This window comes from Papio anubis, chromosome 2 (assembly GCF_008728515.1).
Source record: "Papio anubis isolate 15944 chromosome 2, Panubis1.0, whole genome shotgun sequence".
NCBI lineage: Eukaryota > Metazoa > Chordata > Mammalia > Primates > Cercopithecidae > Papio > Papio anubis.
In genome coordinates this window covers 158743289-158763226 of record NC_044977.1, presented here as the reverse complement: position 1 = coordinate 158763226, position 19938 = coordinate 158743289, and the positions used below count along the sequence as shown (strand labels likewise).

Genomic DNA, 19938 nt, shown 5'->3' with positions numbered 1-19938 from the left:
CCTGAGGTCAGGGGTTCGAGAGCAGCCTGGCCAACATGGCGAAACCCTGTCTCTACTAAAAATATAAAAATTAGCCAGGTGTGGTGGCACATGCCTATAATCCCAGCTACTCGGGGGGCTGAGGCACGAGAATTGCTTGAACCCAAGAGGCAGAGTTTGCGGTGAGCCAAGATTGCACCACTGTACTCTAGCCTGGGCAACAGAGTGAGACTCCGTCTCAAAAAAAAAAAAAAATAGAATCTCCAGTCAGAGGACATCTCCTCAGGCGGGCCTTCCTGACCGCTCTTCCCCTACACTTTGCCTTACTTCACCCAGTTTTTTTAGGTTTTCTTCAGAACTTTATTCATTTTTAATGATCTTGTTCATTAACTTCTTTGCTCTCTTATTTCTTATCTCTATTTGCCTAAAGTTCCATGGGAACAAAATTCTTATCTGTTAAAAGTGGACATGTGTCTTTGGGCCATGAGAAAATGAGTTTACCTGAGGGGAAAGATCCAGAGGTAGGGTGTCCCTGTTTTCCCAGAACAGTCCAAGTTATTTCCATGTAATTATTAACAGCATTCCTTTTCATCATCAAATGAGCACCAGCTGAATAATGCATTACATGGTCACCCTGCCTATGTGGTAGAGGAACTCATGCATGAGTAAAGACCTGGCCATGTGATTGACTGGTACCATTCAAAGCATGGTGAGGGGTTCATCGTGGTGGGGCAGTGGGGGCACTGGTGGTGGAGGGGTAGGGCAGGTGGCACAGTTAGAGAGACTGGATTGGGCTAAATGAAGAGTCTGTATGCCTTGCCAAGCAGAATTATGACTACGCTTTTTTAAGTGCTCCCCTTGCATGCTTATGAAAGGGCTGTTCATTATGCTTTGCTTTAGAGAGATTTTGGAACTGGGTTTTCCCAGCTGAAATATTTGTGTTTTGTATGTTAAAACAGTAAGAGCCTCTATTTAACTTAAATTTACATTAATTAAAATGAATTACAATTTAAACATGCAGTTTCTTTGTTGCACTAGCCACATGTATGGCTAGTAGCTACTGTATCGAACAGTGCGATTATAAAATTTTTCCATCATCACAGAAAGTTCAATGGGACAGCACTGCTCTCGGCTGTTGCAGATTGATGAGGCTAAGGAGGCATGACAACTAAAGGCAATGTGTCATCCTGGATTGAGCCCTGGACCACAAAAAAAGGACATCAGTAGGACATTTGGTGAAATTTAAATAAGGTCTGTAATAATACTGTTGAATCGGTTCTTGTTTAATAATTGTACCATGGTATGGAAGATGTACATATTTGGGGCCAAACTTGTTATTATCTTGCAACTTTTTCATAAGTCTGGAGTTATTTAAAAACAAAAAGTTAAAAAAAAGTATACACACACATTTATTTCTCTAAAAGCATGTCTACCACCTGTTAGGTAGGACAGTGAGAATAGTTAGACCAGTGCTTCTCAAATTTGAACAGGCATACAAATCATCTGAAAATCTTTTTAAAATGCAGATTCTAGTTTAGTAGTTCTGGGGTGGCTCTTGAGAGTCTACTTTTTTTTTTCTTTTTTTCTTTTTAAAGACAGAGTCTTGCTCTGTCATTCAGGCTGGAGTGCATTGGCACAGTCATAACTCACTGCAGCCTTGAAATTCTGGGCTCAAGCAATCGTCCTGCTTCATCCTTTCATGCAGCTGGGATTACAGGCGTGTGCCGCTGCATCTGACTAATTTTTTAAATTTTTTTTCACAGAGTCAGGGTCTTGCTATGTTGCTCAGGCTGGTCTCAAACTCCTGGCCTCAAGTGCTGCTCTCCTACCTTAACCTCCCGAGTTGCTGCTCAGATTTTACATTTGTAACAAATGATTGGGTGATGCCTGTCTTGCTATCCAAGGAACATAGCTTGAACAGCAAGATTTTAAAGAACTGTGAAAATTGTGATTCTTATATACATAAACCCAACGGTAAGGCTGCTAACATAGGAATGTTAGTCATAAAGGCAGTAGTTGACCTTACTATTTGGATTGGTCATGTTCCATGAATAGAGTGGAAATGTGATTGCTGATGTTCTGAAACAATATCTTCTTGTTAACTATCAGATCCTGGTGGTTATGTTTTGCTGTTTAGTTTTGGTTTTGTGCACTCACAAGGGAAAGAAAAAGTCAAGAAATTTCATGGTGCAATTTCAGCATACATCAACCGATTTTCATATTTATGGAAGACTAACTGTAACATAAAACATTCCAATGTACAGGTGTTGACGTTTTTGAATAGCTTCCATTTATAGCTTGGGTCTAACTCTTTTTGCCTAAGGGGAGGCGAGTTGGAGGACTGGTAGATAAATATATATTACATAAATCTTTGTGCACTCCCCACACAAGATCATTACTTTTGGGTTTTCCAAATTATTCAAGTGTTTTATCTTTCCCCTTTGGGGTTTATACCACAGGTGAGAACAGGGTAAGTGGCCCTTCTCAGAGACTTATACCAGTATCAAGCCTACTTTTTCTTTCCTCATATTTTCAAGCCTTTCTTTTGTTCTTGAAATATAAAACTTACATAATGACTCTAATATTGGAAGTTTTACATGGATTTCATTTTGCTGCTGGTTTTATTTCTGGTCCTCTCTCCTGGTGCTTTGTTTCCTTGTGTGTTTTATGGTTTTTAACATTTATTGATTTATGCTGTTTATTTTTCTTGATCTGTGAAAAATTTTTTGAGGCCTAGGATGAAGATGAGTTCCTCCCGGAAGAAAGTTTATCTGCCTTTATTAGATTCCTTGGTGATACTACTGCTCTGGAACTACTGTGAATTATCAGCTTGCAAGTTTTGGAATTTTGTTGTAAATTCCTGTAAGGGATGGTTCATGATTATGAATGCTCATGTGGGACATTTTTCTCCTTCCTCCCACCATCAAGTTTTGAGACTGGGCAATTTTCTTTAAAGCCTCCTCTAAAAGAAATAGGGGTCAGGTTTATTTCTAGTTTACCCTTATATTGAAAATGCAGCCCTTTGAAGACTTGCTCAGTGGAGGTGGGGGTTGGGAGTCATGTTAGATTTTCAAGACCTAGACTTTGTTGTCTGTTCGCAGAGGCCTGAGAGGCTAGGAACACTGATGTTCGAGTTCACCCAGTGTAGCAGATGACATCAGAGTGAACCCCCTTCCACTACTCTTACTGCTCTCTCAGCTCCTTATTCATTTAGGGATTTTTTTTTTTTCCAAGTAAGTTTATGAACTAACCAAATATAATGGCTTTACCTTCAACATGCAGGCTTTCAAAAATCTATTGCTTTGTGCCCAAACTTTGGCTTTGGACATTCAAAGCTAGACTTTCAAGATGAGGAATGCCTTTCTCTTGGCCTCTTGTCCTTGGTGCAAAGCAGTTGCAATTATCCTTCTGTAATCAGTGCTCTTCACAACCATACCTCCCTGAAACTAAGAAGGATTTAGCCTCAATATCTATTTGCTTTAAAGCTCGAAGCAGATGTAGGGTAAACAAACAAACTGTAAATGATAGAAACATTAGTTAATATAAAATTATTTATTTGCTACAAAGATATATTTGACTATTTCTGGTATTTCAGCATAGGGATTACTGATTATTTATTTAACTAGTCTCTTATTAATGAGCATTTTAATTCTTCCCATTTTTTTCCCACTATCCGTGTTGCAACAGTGAGCATTCTTGTACATTTATTTTTGTATACATGTGCAACATTTCAGCAGGATAAATGTCTACAAGTAAAATTGCTGGATCAGATAGTATGTCCATTTACAATGCTGATATTTATTGGTTAGGGCAATATTAAACAATAAATTGATGTAGTGATCATCTTTCACTAAAGCAAGCATGTGTTTCAGTTTCAATTTCAGGGTAACACACTTGTATTTCACACACACATTTCTGCCCTCTATCAGAAAGACGTTTAGATATCTAACTGTGTAATTATCTTTTGTATTCCCAGCTTTCCCTTTAACAATTTTTTTTTTTTTTTTTTTTGTCGCCCAGTGGCACGATCTGGGCTCACTGCAAGCTCCGCCTCCCGGGTTCACGCCATTCTCCTGCCTCAGCCTCCTGAGTAGCTGGGACTACAGGCGCCTGCCACCACACCCGGCTAATTTTTTTTGTATTTTTAGTAGAGACGGGGTTTCACCGTGTTAGCCAGGATGGTCTCGATCTCCTGACCTCGTGATCCGCCCGCCTCTGCCTCCCAAAGTGCTGGGATTACAGGCGTGAGCCACCGTGCCTGGCCTTTAACAATCTTTAATGAGTGTACTTAGAGGAATTCATGGATTGTTAGCAGTGATACAACTTCTGTGTAAATTTTAAGCTATTTAATAATCCCAGATGGATCCTTAGTTTGCACTTCTCCTTTTTTTCAACAGGAGTACCACTGACTACAAACTTATGGATAGAGCTATGTGTTAACTCTGAATTAAAGTCAGTCTTTAAGTGCTGTTTTGAATCATACACTAAACTCACAACGTATTAGAGGTCTAAGGGATCTTAAAGGTCTGTAACCAGAGTGCCCCAGTTTATAGTTTGGAATGCAAATAAGGGACTGCTCAGGAGAGGTCCCAAAGTGCAATACGTGAGCGTCACATGCCCAAGGAACAGGAAACAGTGCTTTTGTTTGGGAGCCCCCTCCCTTGATATTCCTAGGGTCAGTTCTGGCCACTTCCATTTCAACTCCTGATGTCTCAACTCAGACACCAGGAGTGTCTGTCTCTGATGCCCCACAAGAAGCTGGTGGCTCCAGAGGAAGCTGCTGGTATAGACCCTGCCTTGGATGACTGTTCTTTTCTGTTTTTTTTTTTAAATTTATTATTCTTATTATACTTTAAGTTCTAGGGTACATGTGCATAACGTGCAGGTTTGTTACATATGTATACTTGTGCCGTGTTGGTGTGCTGCACCCATCAACTCGTCAGCACCCATCAACTCATCATTTACATCAGGTTTAACTCCCAGTGCAATCCCTCCCTCCTCCCCCCTCCCCATGATAGGCCCCAGTGTGTGATGTTCCCCTTCCCGAGTCCAAGTAATCTCATTGTTCAGTTCCCACCTATGAGTGAGAACATGCGGTGTTTAGTTTTCTGTTCTTGTGATATTTTGCTAAGAATGATGGTTTCCAGCTTCATCCATGTCCCTACAAAGGACACAAACTCATCCTTTTTTATGGCTGCATAGTATTCCATGGTGTATATGTGCCACATTTTCTTAATCCAGTCTGTCACGGATGGACATTTGGGTTAATTCCAAGTCTTTGCTATTGTGAATAGTGCCGCAATAAACATACATGTGCATGTGTCTTTATAGCAGCATGATTTATAATCCTTTGGGTATATACCCAGTAATGGGATGGCTGGGTCATATGGTACATCTAGTTCTAGATCCTTGAGGAATCGCCATACTGTTTTCCATAATGGTTGAACTAGTTTACAATCCCAACAACAGTGTAAAAGTGTTCCTATTTCTCCACATCCTCTCCAGCACTTGTTTCCTGACTTTTTAATGATTGCCATTCTCACTGGTGTGAGATGGTATCTCATTGTGGTTTTGATTTGCATTTCTCTGATGGCCAGTGATGATGAGCATTTTTTCATGTGTCTGTTGGCTGTATGAATGTCTTCTTTTGAGAAATGTCTGTTCATATCCTTTTCCCACTTTTTGATGGGGTTGTTTGTTTTTTTCTTGTAAATTTGTTTGAGTTGTTTGTAGGTTCTGGATATTAGCCCTTTGTCAGATGAGTAGATTGCAAAAATTTTCTCCCATTCTGTAGGTTGCCTGTTCACTCTGATGGTAGTTTCTTTTGCTGTGCAGAAGCTCTTAGTTTAATGAGATCCTATCACTAATTTTGGCTTTTGCTGCCATTGCTTTTTGGTGTTTTAGACATGAAGTCTTTGGCTCATGCCTATGTCCTAATGGTACTACCTAGGTTTTCTTCTAGGGTTTTTATGGTATTAGGTCTAACATTTAAGTCTCTAATCCATCTTGAATTAATTTTCATATAAGGAGTAAGGGAAAGGATCCAGTTTCAGCTTTCTACTTCTATGGCTAGCCAATTTTCCCAGCACTATTTATTAAATAGGGAATCCTTTCCCCCATTTCTGTTTTTCTCAGGTTTGCCTTCAAAGATCAGATGGCTGTAGATGTGTGGTATTGTTTCTGAGGACTCTGTTCTGTTCCATTGGTCTATATCTCTGTTTTGGTACCAGTACCATGCTGTTTTGGTTACTGTAGCCTTGTAGTATAGTCTGAAGTCAGGTAGCGTGATGCCTCCAGCTTTGTTCTTTTGACTTAGGATTGTCTTGGCAATGCGGGTTCTTTTTTGGTTCCATATGAACTTTAAAGCAGTGGATGACTGTTCTTTTCTAGGGAGCCAGAGAGAAGATCCCCAGCCTTTGGATAAGTTCAGCCAGGAGAGGGCTCCTGTGAGACCTGGCCTGGCCTCCCATCACTAGAATCCCTTCAATTCACTCACATAGCCACTTCTCTAGGACTCCAATCTGCCATCTGATTCTTGGGTTGGGTCTAGACCCAGTGTGCACTGTCTTATAGCTCCAAAAGCACCTTCCTTTTCAAATGCCTAAGTCTGCAGAGGCTGGTCTGGTGATCCTATGTTTTCTCTTTGGTAAGGGCTTATCTGAGGGTCTCATGGCCCTTTCCTGACTCCGGGCCTTGCTCAGGGCCACCCCTAGTCCACTCTGACTAGTTTTAATTATAGAGACAAAGTGCAGGGGTCTTGATCCCTTCCTCTAGGAGAGTCTTAGGCTCCAAATGCAAATTTGGCTACTCCCCTTTTCACCCCAGCAATCTTCAGGCTCTACATATCAGCGTTTTCTTTCTTTCTCACACAAAGATATGAAATTCCATTTTACCCAGCCATCCTACTGGAGAGCATTTAACTCCAGTGCCCTCATTTTAAAAATGAGGAAACCCCGGCACAGAAAAGTTACTTACCTAGGATGACACACTTGGTCACGATAGACCAGAGGCAAGAATTCTTGTTATCTAAATCATAATATAGGACTCTGTTATTTCCACTGAAGTGTTTCTGTTTTGTGAGTTTTTTTCCAGTGAATTTTGAAATCCTAAGCCACATTCTCTTTCACGTTCCTGGCCACATTCCACAGTGCCCAGCTGAAATATGCTCAGTCTTGCTAGGTGCTTTTATGATTTGCCTAGTGGTGATTTCCAGAGTCAAAGCCAAACCACTCATTAAAAGCAGCCACTATTTTGGAAAGCCCACATCATTGTTCCCCTTCATTAGAATGAATAATCAAGAGCTAGCACTGAGCATATTTGCTGCCCTAGAATGTGCTTTGCTGCCTCTCCGTGACCCAGTGAATCTAGAAAATACTTATGCAACAGCCCAGCATTTGAGGTATGTTTCCCTTCCCACAGTTCCCATGGACTCTCCATTGGGTCAAACCTTTTGGAGATGTTTCTGATTCCATTTCATCTTGAACATTTGCCACTTGATGAACAGCTTAGGGAAGCAACTAGAAAACAGAGTAAAGAAATCCATCTGGGCCGGGTGCGGTGGCTCAAGCCTGTAATCCCAGCACTTTGGGAGGCCGAGACGGGCGGATCACAAGGTCAGGAGATCGAGACCATCCTGGCTAACACAGTGAAACCCCGTCTCTACTAAAAAAATACACACAAAAAAAAAAAAAATAGCCGTGGGGGGGGGGCGGGGGCCTGTAGTCCCAGCTACTCGGGAGGCTGAGGCAGGAGAATGGCGCAAACCTGGGAGGCAGAGCTTGCAGTGAGCTGAGATCCGGCTACTGCACTCCAGCCTGGGCGACAGCGCGAGACTCTGTCTCAAAAAAAAAAAAAAAAAGAAAGAAAGAAATCCATCTGAAAAGTGGTCTCAATACCCTGGGTCTTGGTTCTTGACCCCTGGGGCTGGTGTTCTTACTTGTGGCATGGAGTTCTCAGCATGTGCCTATTCCTCAGGCTGATAGCTAGTTTTGGGTGGGGAATGCAGTTTGAGAAGGTACTAGTCAGGAGGGAGGGGGTGTAGGAGGAGAGTTCATATTTAAAATTCCTTCTCGTGAGGAATTCGATTTCAAAAAGCCCAGAGTTCTGCTATATATTGGCAGAATACAATTAGTCAGCTGGTCTAATGTTGGGTCAGGATTGCCATTTTAACAGAACACCGTTCTCCAAAGACAGCCTTTAGCATTCTTTGACAAATATGTTTAAAGAAATCATTTTCATCTTGATTTTTTTTTGTTAGTTAACATGCAGTGAAAACTTAACTCTTGATTTACACCTGTAGATTCTACTAAAAATTCAATCTGTTACCCACATCAGATCACATCTCTCTAAGAGGTTCTTTGTCCTGGTTGCACATTGAATCACCTGGGGAATTTAAAAAATTTCCAATGTCCTGGCCACACCTCAGAGCAATTAAATCAGACCCTCTGGGAATGGGACCCAAGCATCAGTACTTTTTCTTTATTTATTGTTAATTTTTGTAGAGATGGGCTCTTGCTATGTTGCCCAGGCTGATCTCAAACTCCTGACCTCAAGTGATCCTCCTGCCTCAGCCTCCCAAAGTGCTGGGATTACAAGCTTGAGCCACCAAATCCAGCTGGCATCAGTACTTTTTAAAACTCTCTGATGATTTGGTTCTGGAGTCCGAGTTGAGAACCACTGCCTAAAAGTTGCTACCTGAAGGCAATAATTTGCCTGAATGCTACACTCTAAGCTTTGTGAGGGCAGAAACTGGTTTGGTTTACTCTCACTCATCTTCAATGCCTGTAATACGCCCTGACCCATAGTTGGAGTTTAATGAATATTTATTCATGAAATGAATTAATGCTTATTCAGAATTTCGTTAAGATGTAGACAAAAAAATGCTCTGCCTTTTGCCTGGGAGTGATGTTGGAAATCCTTAATCACTGATATGGCCATGACACTTGATCAGAGTGTTAGAGGCCTCTATGTGCCCTGAATCCTCAAATTATAGGATCATGGGAGGTTTAGTGTCCTGGTGGAGGGGCCTCATTGGCCAGGACTGTAGGGACACTTTGGGGAGATCAGCACAATAGCTATTTACCAACTGGAATGAAAGCATTTTAATATTTTAACAATAGGTCCAGCTGTACACAGCGGTGGGAGAGCAGGCCACCACGGTTTACGTTTTGATCCTTCTGCTATTAACAGGGGATTTCCTAGTCTGAAGGCTATATGCGTTATAGCTATATGTGTTCTGTTGCTGTCTTACCTCTCAGACTTCACCTTATATCGCTCCCCAGACCCTCTTCTCAGCAACACTGGCCTTCTCTGTGTTTCTTCAACACGGCCAATCTCCTTGCCTTAGGGCCTTTCCTCTTGCTATTCAGTCTGCTGGATTATTTGCCCAATGGGAGGAGCTGCAAAGTCATGTTACAAAGGGCATAGATTCAGAGAAGGGATGGCAGTCGCCATTTCTGTACTCTACCACGTGGCCCATTCATGTAAATGCTCAGCATCTCAGATTGCTTCTTCATCCCTCTTCTCTTCTCCAAAATGCTACCTGGGTATAATAAAGAAAAAATGTCACTTGTGTGGCATTATAGTCTGAGAGAGAAAAAGGTGTCCCTTCAGTTGTTGCAGTTTCTCTTGGATCTTCTTTGGTCTTAGCTAGAGAGTGCTTGGTCCCAGCTGCCACTTGCAGTTGAGCTTCAGGCTCCATCCCTGGATGTTCTGCTCATGTTTGGTGCTGATAGTTATGACAGTTGAAACTTGGAATAGTTATTTTTGTCTTGACTGGGTCTAGATAACTGGGACTCATATCCTTCTCCTTGGCATTGCAGACTCTAGAGGCTTTTGCATTTAGGTTTATAATTCAGCTAATATTAATACTTTTCCAACTACTTATTCAGATGTACCAGCATTGAATTACCTTAACTTCCTCATTCAAAATCAATTGAATATAATAAATGTGTGGTCTATTTCTGGACTCTTTAATCTGTTCCATTAATCTATTTCTCTATCTACCAATACCACACTGTCTTGATTACTGTACCTTTATAATAAGTTTTGAAATCAGGAAGGATGAGGTTCTAACATTATTCTTTTTACTGCTTTTACTTAGGTCTTCTTTGATTTCTGTCAGCAATGTTTTATAGCTTTTGGTATATATGTCTTTGCTGAATTTATTCCATACATATATATTTAATTATATATAGATGCACATATCACATTTTAGTGCTACTACAAGTGCCAGATTTTGTGGCTAAATATATGTAACACAAGATTTATCATTTTCACCATTTTAAATGTACAGTTCAGAGGAATTAAGTGCATTTACATTTTTGTGCAACCCTCACCCACAGCCCATCTCCAGAACGTTTTTCTCCTAAGCTGAAACTGTACCACGAAACACAAACTTCCCAATTCTTCAACCTGGGCAACTAGTATTTTACTTTCTTTCTCTATGATTTTGACTATTATAAGACCTCATATAAGAGGAATCATACAGCATTTGTTCTTTTGTGGATGGCATATTCTACTTAGCATGGTGTCTTTAAGGTTCATCCATGTTATAGAATGTGTCCGAATTTCTTTTTTTTTTCTTTTTTTCTTTTTTTGTTTTTGAGACAGAGTCTCGCTCTGTTGCCCAGGCTGGAGTGCAGTGGCACGATCTTGGCTCACTACAAACTCTGTCTCCTGGGTTCAAGCAACTATCTTACCTCAGCCTCCTGAGTAGCTGGGATCACAGGCACCTGCCACCACCCCTAGCTAATTTTTGCATTTTTAGTAGAGACGGGGTTTCACCACGTTGGCCAGGCTAGTCTTGAACTCCTGACCTCAGAAATCTGCCTGCCTTGGCCTCCCAAAGTGTTGGGATTATGGGCATGAGCCACTGCGCCCAGCCAGGATTTCTTCTTTTTTAAGGCTGAATAATATTCCATTGTATGTATATACTATATTTTGTTTATCCTTTCATCTATTGATGGATGCAACAATATTGAATTACCATCTATTGATGGAAGCAACATGGGTTGCTTCCACCTTTTGGCTATTGTGAATAATGCCTCTATGATCACAAATGTACAAATATATGCTCGAGTCCTTGCTTTCGATTCTTTCAGATATATACTTTAAGTGTGTGTGTGTGTGTGTGTGTGTGTGTGTGTGTGTGGTGGGGGAAGGACTATCACAATCCAGTTGGCTGGGGTCCTGGATAGAACAAAAACAGAGAAAAGACAAATTGGTCTCTGTCCTCCTGGAGCTAGGATATACTCTTCTCTTGCATTTGGACATCAGAGCTCCAGGCTATCCAGCTTTTGGATTGCAGTATTTACACCAGTGACCCCCCAGGTTCCCAGACTTTTAGGCCTGGATTGAGCCATACTAATGGCATCCCCTTGTAGATAGCCTGTTATGGGACTTCCCAGTCTTCAAAATTGTGTGTGCCAATTCTCCTAATAACCTCCCTGTCTATCTATCTATCTATCTATATCTATATATCTATCTATCTATCTATCTGGCCTCCTATCCTATGCATCTATCTATCTATCTATCTATATCTATCTGTCTGTCTATCACAATAAAGTCTACCCTGTTATCTATCCATCCTATTGGTTGTATACTCTGGGAGAACTTTGACTAATTCAAACTTCAGTTTGCATCCCACTAGCAGCTACTCTCTGTGTGATATCGGTGGGTCTTTTTCCCCATGGCAGCCTAGCCTTCCAGCCAACCCAGCAGGAGAGACCCACACAGACTTTCCCCACCTACTTCACAACCAGGCAGCATTCTCGTCTCTGATGCCTTTGTTCTCTCTGATGCTCTCAGCCACATTTCATCTCCTTGCATTGTGGTCAGAAAAATGCTGCTGAAGCCAAGAGCCAGGTGAGTATGAGCAAACTGGCTTAGGTGTTTCCTTTTGCCAGCAATATATACATATATATATTATATTATAATATATAACATAAATATAACTATATATTGTCAAGGACCCATATTTTTGTTATCTTTTCCTTCTGCCATTTTTTCCTATGTGTTATGTTTTCCAACCTTAGTTTGTTGTTGTCTCATGGTTGCAAGGTGGCTGCCACTGCTCAGGCGTCACATCATCACATGGGTGTTTTTCTAGGTAGTAAGAAGGAATGGTGCAATTTTCCATTTGCTGATTTTATCGGGGAAAAGCCATGTCCAAAGTCCTTCCAGAAGACTGCTTAATGTTCTTTAGCTTCCAATGAGACTCTCCCAAATCAAATCACTAGTAAAGACGAAATGGATTCTTCCTTTCTTTCCCTTCCTTCCTTCCTTCCTTCCTTCCCTTCCTTCCTTCCTTCCTTCCTTCCTTCCTTCCCTTCCTTCCTGGCTTCCTTCCTTCCCTTCCTTCCTTCCTTCCTTTGCTTCCTTCCTTCCTTTCTCTTTCTTTCTTTCTTTCTTTCTTTCTTTCTTTCTTTCCTTCCCTCTCTCTCTCTCTCTCTCTCTCTCTCTCTTGCTTGCTTGCCATCGTGTCACCCTGTCCCTAGGCTGAAGGGCAGTGGTGTGATCACAGCTCACTGCAACCTCAAACTCCTAGGGTCAAGCGATCCTCCCACCTCAGCTTCCCTAGTAGCTAGGACTACAGGTATACACCACCACACCTAACTAATATTTTTTGAATTCTTTGTAGAGACAGGGTCTCACTGTGCCGCCCAGGCTGATCTTGAACTTCTGGCCTCAAGCAATTCTCCTGGCTCAACCCTTCCAAAGAGCTGGGATTACAGGCATAAACCACTGTGCCTGCCCTGGCTGGGCAATGGATTTTGTAGGCCAATAATGATTCAACTTTTGAGGTAAGGTGAAAGGCCCTTATCCTTCTGAGGTAAGATGCCTTTAAAGTAAGGTGAATTTTGTTGTTCATTTTGCTATCTGAACAAGATTAAGATTTTATAAACTAATAAAGAAGAAAAAATGGTTGCCGAAATAGCAACCAACAGTGGTTGAATAGTAAGGCTTCTCAACCCAGATGTGGAAATTTCTGAAGCTCATATTACAAATAAATTAGTAGAATAACATGTTACCTTTGACATCTTATTTCACCTATCCATCCTGCTCATGGCAGCCAAACTTATCTTCCTGAAATACAGATTTGACCATGCTAGAACTTTGCTCAAAAACTTTGCTGGCTGCCTATTGCTACAAAACAATCTCCAAAGCATGGCATGCAGTGCCTTTGGGATCTGACTCCACGTTAACTTTATAGTATTATCTTTTAGTGTAATCCCTCTCTGTCCTTGTTATGCAACATTTGCCCTTCCTTTGACATGCTGTGCATTCCCGTGTCTGTTATTGCTGGCAATGCCTTTGCTCTCCTTATTTATTCCTCAATCACCATTCTTTGGAGACCCATCTGAAATGCCACCTCTTCCATGATGCCATTCACAATATTTCCAATTGCAACTGATCTCTATTATCTCTGTGCTCCTATTGTACCTACCATGCTCCATTGTAGGATATGTAGTGGCAAATGTGTTTAGATTCTGTTTTGCTCAATTGTGTATCCTTACATTGCCTTCTAGAGGGATGGCAGATACACAGCACAGAAGCTACAAATCCCCATTTGTGAGCCCATAGAAGATATTACTATATGATTACAATATGATTTTCCACTAAGCCTAAATGTACGTCAAGGCATCTCAGGACATTATTAATTTATTAACAACTGCTTCTGGTAGTTATTACTAGTGGATTACATGAAATCCACATTCTATCTCTAGCTACATTTATGGCCTTGTTCATAATCAAAGCTTAATGCTTTGGTCAGTTGAAGTGAATTTCACTACATAGATTCCACGATTGGTTCCCACCAATGACTACATTTATTTGGGAGATGGTAGAAACCTAGAGGATTATAATGCTATAGCATTACAGCATGTGGCAGAGCAAACCACATGGAAGAAATGTGCTAGTAAGAGAAATAAGTTCTTGCCAAAGGGAAGCCAGACTGTCAGACCTTTTTATTTTTTTTTCTTAAGAAACCCACCAGGAAACCTTGTTATTTTCTTGGTTTAAAATCCAAGAATTAGATAAAAGTATACATCAACTTTGTAGGCTATGCTCTGGGAATCTCATGGGTCAAGGGAAGGAGTGAGGGTGTTTCTGAATGTCACAATCCATTTTGTTATTATGGGCAAACTTTTATCAGACATGGCTGCAAGATCCCCCCTCGGGAACAGCAGGTATCTACAACAAATAACGTTTTTTAAACCATACAGTCATGTCTAATGTTCAGAAGTCAGTCTGGGAAACGGCAGAATAAGCAGGGCTTCTTTTTTTTTTTTTTAAAGATTAGGTCAGTTTTGAATGTTTATCTATTTTTTTGAAACTATTGTAAGGCTGCACTGTCCAATATAGTAGCTGTTAGTCACATGCAGGTAAATTTAAATGAATTAAAATTAAATCAAATTTAAAATGTAGTTCCTCAGTCACAGGAGGCACATTTCAAGTGCTCAACTCCACATGTGGTTAGCAGCTACTGTATTGGACAGAGCAGATACTGAACATTTCCATGATCACAGAAAGGTCTACTGGGCAGCGCTGTTCTAATGTCTCCCATAAAAGACTTGAACTCCTGTCAAATGTAGGTTAGGGTTTTTGCAGAAGTTTTAGCTTCTATGCACCAATTAAATTCTTCAGTATTATCATTAATTATATTATGTAACTTTAAATAAAAGTTATACCCAAATCAATGCTTTTCTCTTTAGAGATCTTTCTGTTTATTGTCTCATTCGAGACAAATATCAAGAAAGTATTTACAGTTAGAAGCCTGTGTGGTAAGCAAGATTCTGTTATTTATTTTCTGTTGTTTCTTTATGGTGGTTAATGTCTTCCCTGATCCATAGAGTTGCTTTTTGCAACCCTCTGCATTCTAAGTTGGCTATATACTGTTTGGTTGTGTGAATGTAAATTGCCTAGCATTTTGCCTTACTAAGGAAGATATAGAGAATTCAATCATTAAAGAAAAGGACTATTGGGAAATAATGTGCCATAAGGCTCCTAACTATTCTGGAATACTTTTATTCTTACTTCTGTCTCTTAAATAAAAACTACTGTCTATAGAGAGATGCATTAAAAATAGGCCACATACAATATGGTTAACACTTCCACATTAGTTTTAAAAGGAGTTCATTTGAAATGAGTTAATCTAGGTTATGGTGGTTATTCAAAATAGAGTTCATTCTTTGTTACAATTCAAAGCCATATGTTTACTTCATTTATTCCTGTAAAGATAAAACAATTTTTTTACTTACGTAAGGTCAAATATGAATATAAAGAAATAAATGTGTTGGGGCTTAGGAGTCAAAATCTCGTCTTTCTTTCTACCCCTATGGTTCTACAGATTATTAGCTTTCCTTGTAATTTCCTATTAAGGTGCCTCTTTGAATAAAGTCTAGATGGGCTACTTAGTATTCATATATTCTCTTTATCCACATGACACTGAGTCTCAAAACTTGGTATATATTTGTAACAAATGAACCAAAATCTTCCCTTTTCAGCTTTATCATTGTCATGGCAAGTCCTTTTCAGAGACAGCTGCATTGAGGTGGTAAATCCCATGGCTGAGTTTGAATCCAAGTTCCATCACTCCCGGTTGTATGGAACGTAAAAGTTACTTGATGTTGTGTACTTCACTTCATCTCAAAGACGAGTTTGATTTCCAAACCTCCATCATCATAATAAACAGCGATATTATTTTTCAGTTGGGTTCCAAGTCTAAAATTCATTTTTCTTTCTGACTTAAACTTGTAAAATTTAAATGCAGTTTATATACAGTGAAACAGATCTTAAGTATACAGTCTGATGAATTTTGACACATGCATACATTGTGTAACCCACTATCAAGATATAGGAGATTTCTATCGCACCAGTAAGTTCCTTTCACCCTTTCCCGACCAGTTCCCAAAACATCCACATGAGGCAATCACTATTTTGATTTTATGACTATAGCTTACTTTTATCTGTTGTGGGATTTCATGTAAATGGAATCATACAACATGTATTCTTTTGTATAAGACTTTTCCCATTTTCTACTAATTTTTTTTTTGTTTTACTTTCTACTATAATGTTCCTTCCATTTACATTTTATGTAGAATACCTGTTTTTAACACATTGAAAAATCATGGGTAGAAAGGTTAATTTTAAAAGTCTAAAAGAATGGCTTGGTGTTTAGGAAATGGCTTTATAATTCCTAGCTACGTGACCATGTGAATTTCAGCAAGTTACTTAAACTCTCTGAACCACACATCACTTTAAAGTGATTGTTATATTTACCTCACAAGTATTTTTTGTTAGGATGAAATAAAATCATGTATGTGAAGTAACCCCACTTGTAGGCACTAAAACATTGTCAATTCCCTCCTCTTTTAGGCCAATAAATACTATAGTAGTAACCAACCTGTCGTTTGTCCATTTGTGACTGAGCACGTATCCTTCAATTAAAAAGAACATATTACTGTTGGCGCTTAGCAGGCTCAAGTCAAGGTTTTTCTCTTATACAATCAGAGTTTATATTTATTGACCCTTTATTTCTGTATAGCTCACTTAATCTTCATTACATCTCCTATGAAAAATAGCTGGCATTATCTTTATTTTACAGATAAGGAAACCAAAACTCAATGTGGCTAGCTTGTCCAGAATCTCCCAAAGAGTTGGTAGATGATGAAGCCAGACTCTGGCACCAAAGCTTGCACTTTTAATGAGGCAATGATGAATCAATCCCCTGAGGTAGAGACAAGGGTGACCAAAGACCCTCAAGTTTGCTGCCACTGCTCTGCACCCAGGAGAATTTCCAGTACAACTTGGGCAACCAGGAACAGGCTGGACAGATGTATGCATTCTCCAAAGCTCTCTGTATGTTTTCTGTTGCCTGCTCAGGTAGTGCTTGGCTGTGAGTTGACTACGGTCCAATGGCTCCTTTGTTGTTCACTTACTCATGAGAAGGTGTGTGCTGTTTTGGCCATTTATATATGCCAGAGACTATTCTGAGCACTGGAAGTATAGCAATATGCAAAATAGACCAAAAAATTCTGGCTCGAATGGAAGTTACATCCTAGATGGGGAAGATGGACAATAAGTGAATGAACAAACAGGTCTGTTTACTTATTTAATGTTGGGGACAATAAGTACTTTGGAGAAAAATAATATAGGGAAGAGGAACCTGCAGTGACAGAACATGGTCTTTATTCTTCTAAATTGGGTGGTGAGGGAAGGCCTTAATTAATTTGGGGAATTGATAAGGTAAAGGAGGTGAGGAATGAGCCACACAGATGTGGAGCAGATTGGGAGAGGGTGTGTTCCTGGCGGAGAGAAGAGCAAGTCCAAAAGCACTACATCAGGAGGCATCTTATAGGAATAGTCAGGAAGCCAGCGACCCTAGTGTACAGTGAGCCGGGGGAGAAGAGTAAGTGGGGTGTGATAGGGGCCAATCATGGAGGGCCTTATTTGACATTTAAAACAATTTGGCTTTTATTATAAGTGTGATGCAAAGCCATTAAAGAATTCTGAGCAGAGAAAGCACATAATTTGGCTCAAATTTTTAAAGGATCGTTCTGGCTTCGGGGTTGAGAGCGGACCATAGGAAGGCAAGGCTGGAAGCAAGGAGACCAGGTAGGAGGCTGGTGCAGTAACATAGGCAAAAGATCGTGTTGGCTTAGACCAGATTAGTAGTAGAAGAGGTCATGGGAGGTGGTTGGATTCTAGATATGACTTGAGGCTCGAGCCAATAGGATTTGTTGACAGACGGGTTGTGGTTTGTGAAAGAGTGACCAAGATGTCAGGGGTTTTGTCCTGAGTCAGTGAAAGGATGGAATCACTATCAACTAAGATGGGGAAGGCAGGGAGAGGAACAGGTCTGGGGAGGAACAACAGGATCCATTTTTGGACAAGTTGATATGAGATGCCTGTTCGACATCAAGTGGAGATGTTGGGTAGGTGGATGAATATATGAGTCTAGTGTTTGGGACAAAGTCTGGGCTGAAGATGCAAATTTGGGGAATTGTTGGAAAAGAGAGATTCAAAGCTAAAGGCTAGATAAGCATACCTAGAGTGGGGATGTGTCGACAGAAAAGGGAAGTCCAGTTACAGTCTCTTTGGAACTGATAAAATGTAAGTTAAAATAAAAACCATCACTCAGGTTTTCACAAAAGTTATTGGAGAGCTTTTATTCTTACTACCATTTAGTATTTTCATTATATTTCTAGCTTATTACTCACTCACTCTTTTCCTTACTAAACAGGTTCTTATTATTTTGTCTTTAGGATGAAAACCAGTCCTGCAGGCCACTTGTTCCAGATCTCTCACAGATTAATAGGCACTGAAGTTATAGTTGATCTCTTTTTGAAAGTACTCTCCACTCTTCAACTCTTTGTAAGTTAAGAGGAAGTCAGGGAGGCCCAAAAACAAATATTTTCTTTGGACTCTAGGGCTTTATCAATGTGAGGAACAGAGTTTTAGTTCAAAAAACGTCTGCTCTCTTGTGAAAAGTAAAGAGAAGAAACATTTTGACTGTTTTGTTTTAATCTGTGACCTTGAGAACTGCCTTCATTTTATAACTGGAGAAGCAAAATCCTATTTTGTTGAAAAGGACAGAAATTATCCTCCTACTATCCTAGATGCAATCATATAATTTTCAGGTTTTTTCAAAAAGTCAGCTTAAGAGTCATATAAAGATGAAATGAGAGATAAAATACCCGGAAATGTTTTGTTCCAGTTAGTGTGGCTGCGTAACAAATCACCGTAAAATTTTGAGGAATAAAACATTTATTATACTCTGTAATTCTGTGGGTAATGAATTTGGAATGGGCGCAGCATGAATGGCTTGTCCTGCTCCACAATGCCTGGTCATCAGGTGGAAGACAGGAAGGCTATGCACTAGAATCATCTGAAGGTTCACTCACTCACTCGATCAGCAGCTGCTTCTAGGTGCCAAATGGAGTCATAGTTCCTTTCCACATGGGCTTCTCATGTGGTCTCTCTGCATGGACTAGTTTGGACTAGTTTGCCACCATGCTGCCAGTTAGTCCAGCGGTAAGTGTGCCCTAAAGGGTTAGTTCCAAGGGTGAGTGCCCTAAAGGGGAGCCAGTGGGGCACTGTGTGCTTTGTATGGCCTAACTTCAGAAGTCACACAGCATCGCTTCTGCTCTCCTCGAAAATTGGTAGGGGTAGTCTCAAACTCACCCAGGTTCAGTGGAAGTAATAAAGGTTCCATATTTCAGTGGCATGAGTGTCAACCACATTGGAAGGGGAGCATGTAGATGGGATATACAGATTGGAGCAGCCATCTTTGCAAAAATACAGTCTGCCAAAGATTTAGTGACTACCAGGAGCATAAACTATTAGATTTGCAGTCTTTTGCCTGAGAAGTAGAGAGGAGATAAACACCTCTGAGAGACTTGGTGAGGCAAGAACTTTTACATTGATTTTAGAAATATCCTTTTTAAAAATTTGTTTTAATTTTTGTATCCCTATTCTGCAGACCATGAAAATGCTGCTTTGGAAAGGGTCTGTCTGTATCTCAGGTTCACTGTTTCATTAGGACAGCATTTGTAAGAGTGTTGCTGTGTGACAAGCTTCTCACAAGGGCACAAGGAAGTGACATATTGTGGAGATGCAAACAATTACTGAAAGCCCTCGAGAGTGTGCAGTTATCACCCACAGGAGAGCAGAGGGAAGCTCTCCTATAGAGCTGACCCCGTCCCTGATCAAATACTAGTGAATTCCCCTACCATATCCTTTGCTTAACATCTACCAATTTCCCTCAAGGCATGTGAAGAGAGAATCAGACTAAATCATACCCTTTATCCCTGTAGATTGAGATCTAGGGAAACAAGCTTGTCTTTCCCCACATACAAAGTCATTGCCCTGGACCCATTTTTAGAAGTGATGGGTGGTTTGGTCTCTGTTAGATGACAAACTGACAAGATTCGGAATTTCTAGATAAAGACTGAGAGA

The 19938-nt window shown here is 40.3% G+C and overlaps 1 long non-coding RNA gene across 2 annotated transcripts in view; it reads left to right on the top strand.

The window, feature by feature from the left end:
- The window catches only part of LOC108584698, a 100129-nt gene that overhangs the window by 68279 nt on the left and 11912 nt on the right, over positions 1–19938 (top strand). Inside the window, exon 4 of one of the 2 annotated variants that reach the window (XR_004182289.1) lies at positions 1083–1230. This is a non-coding gene — a long non-coding RNA (uncharacterized LOC108584698). Of the gene's footprint in view, positions 1–1082; positions 1600–19938 lie in introns of those variants that run through there. The other variant, XR_002520549.2, reaches the window with a different exon arrangement.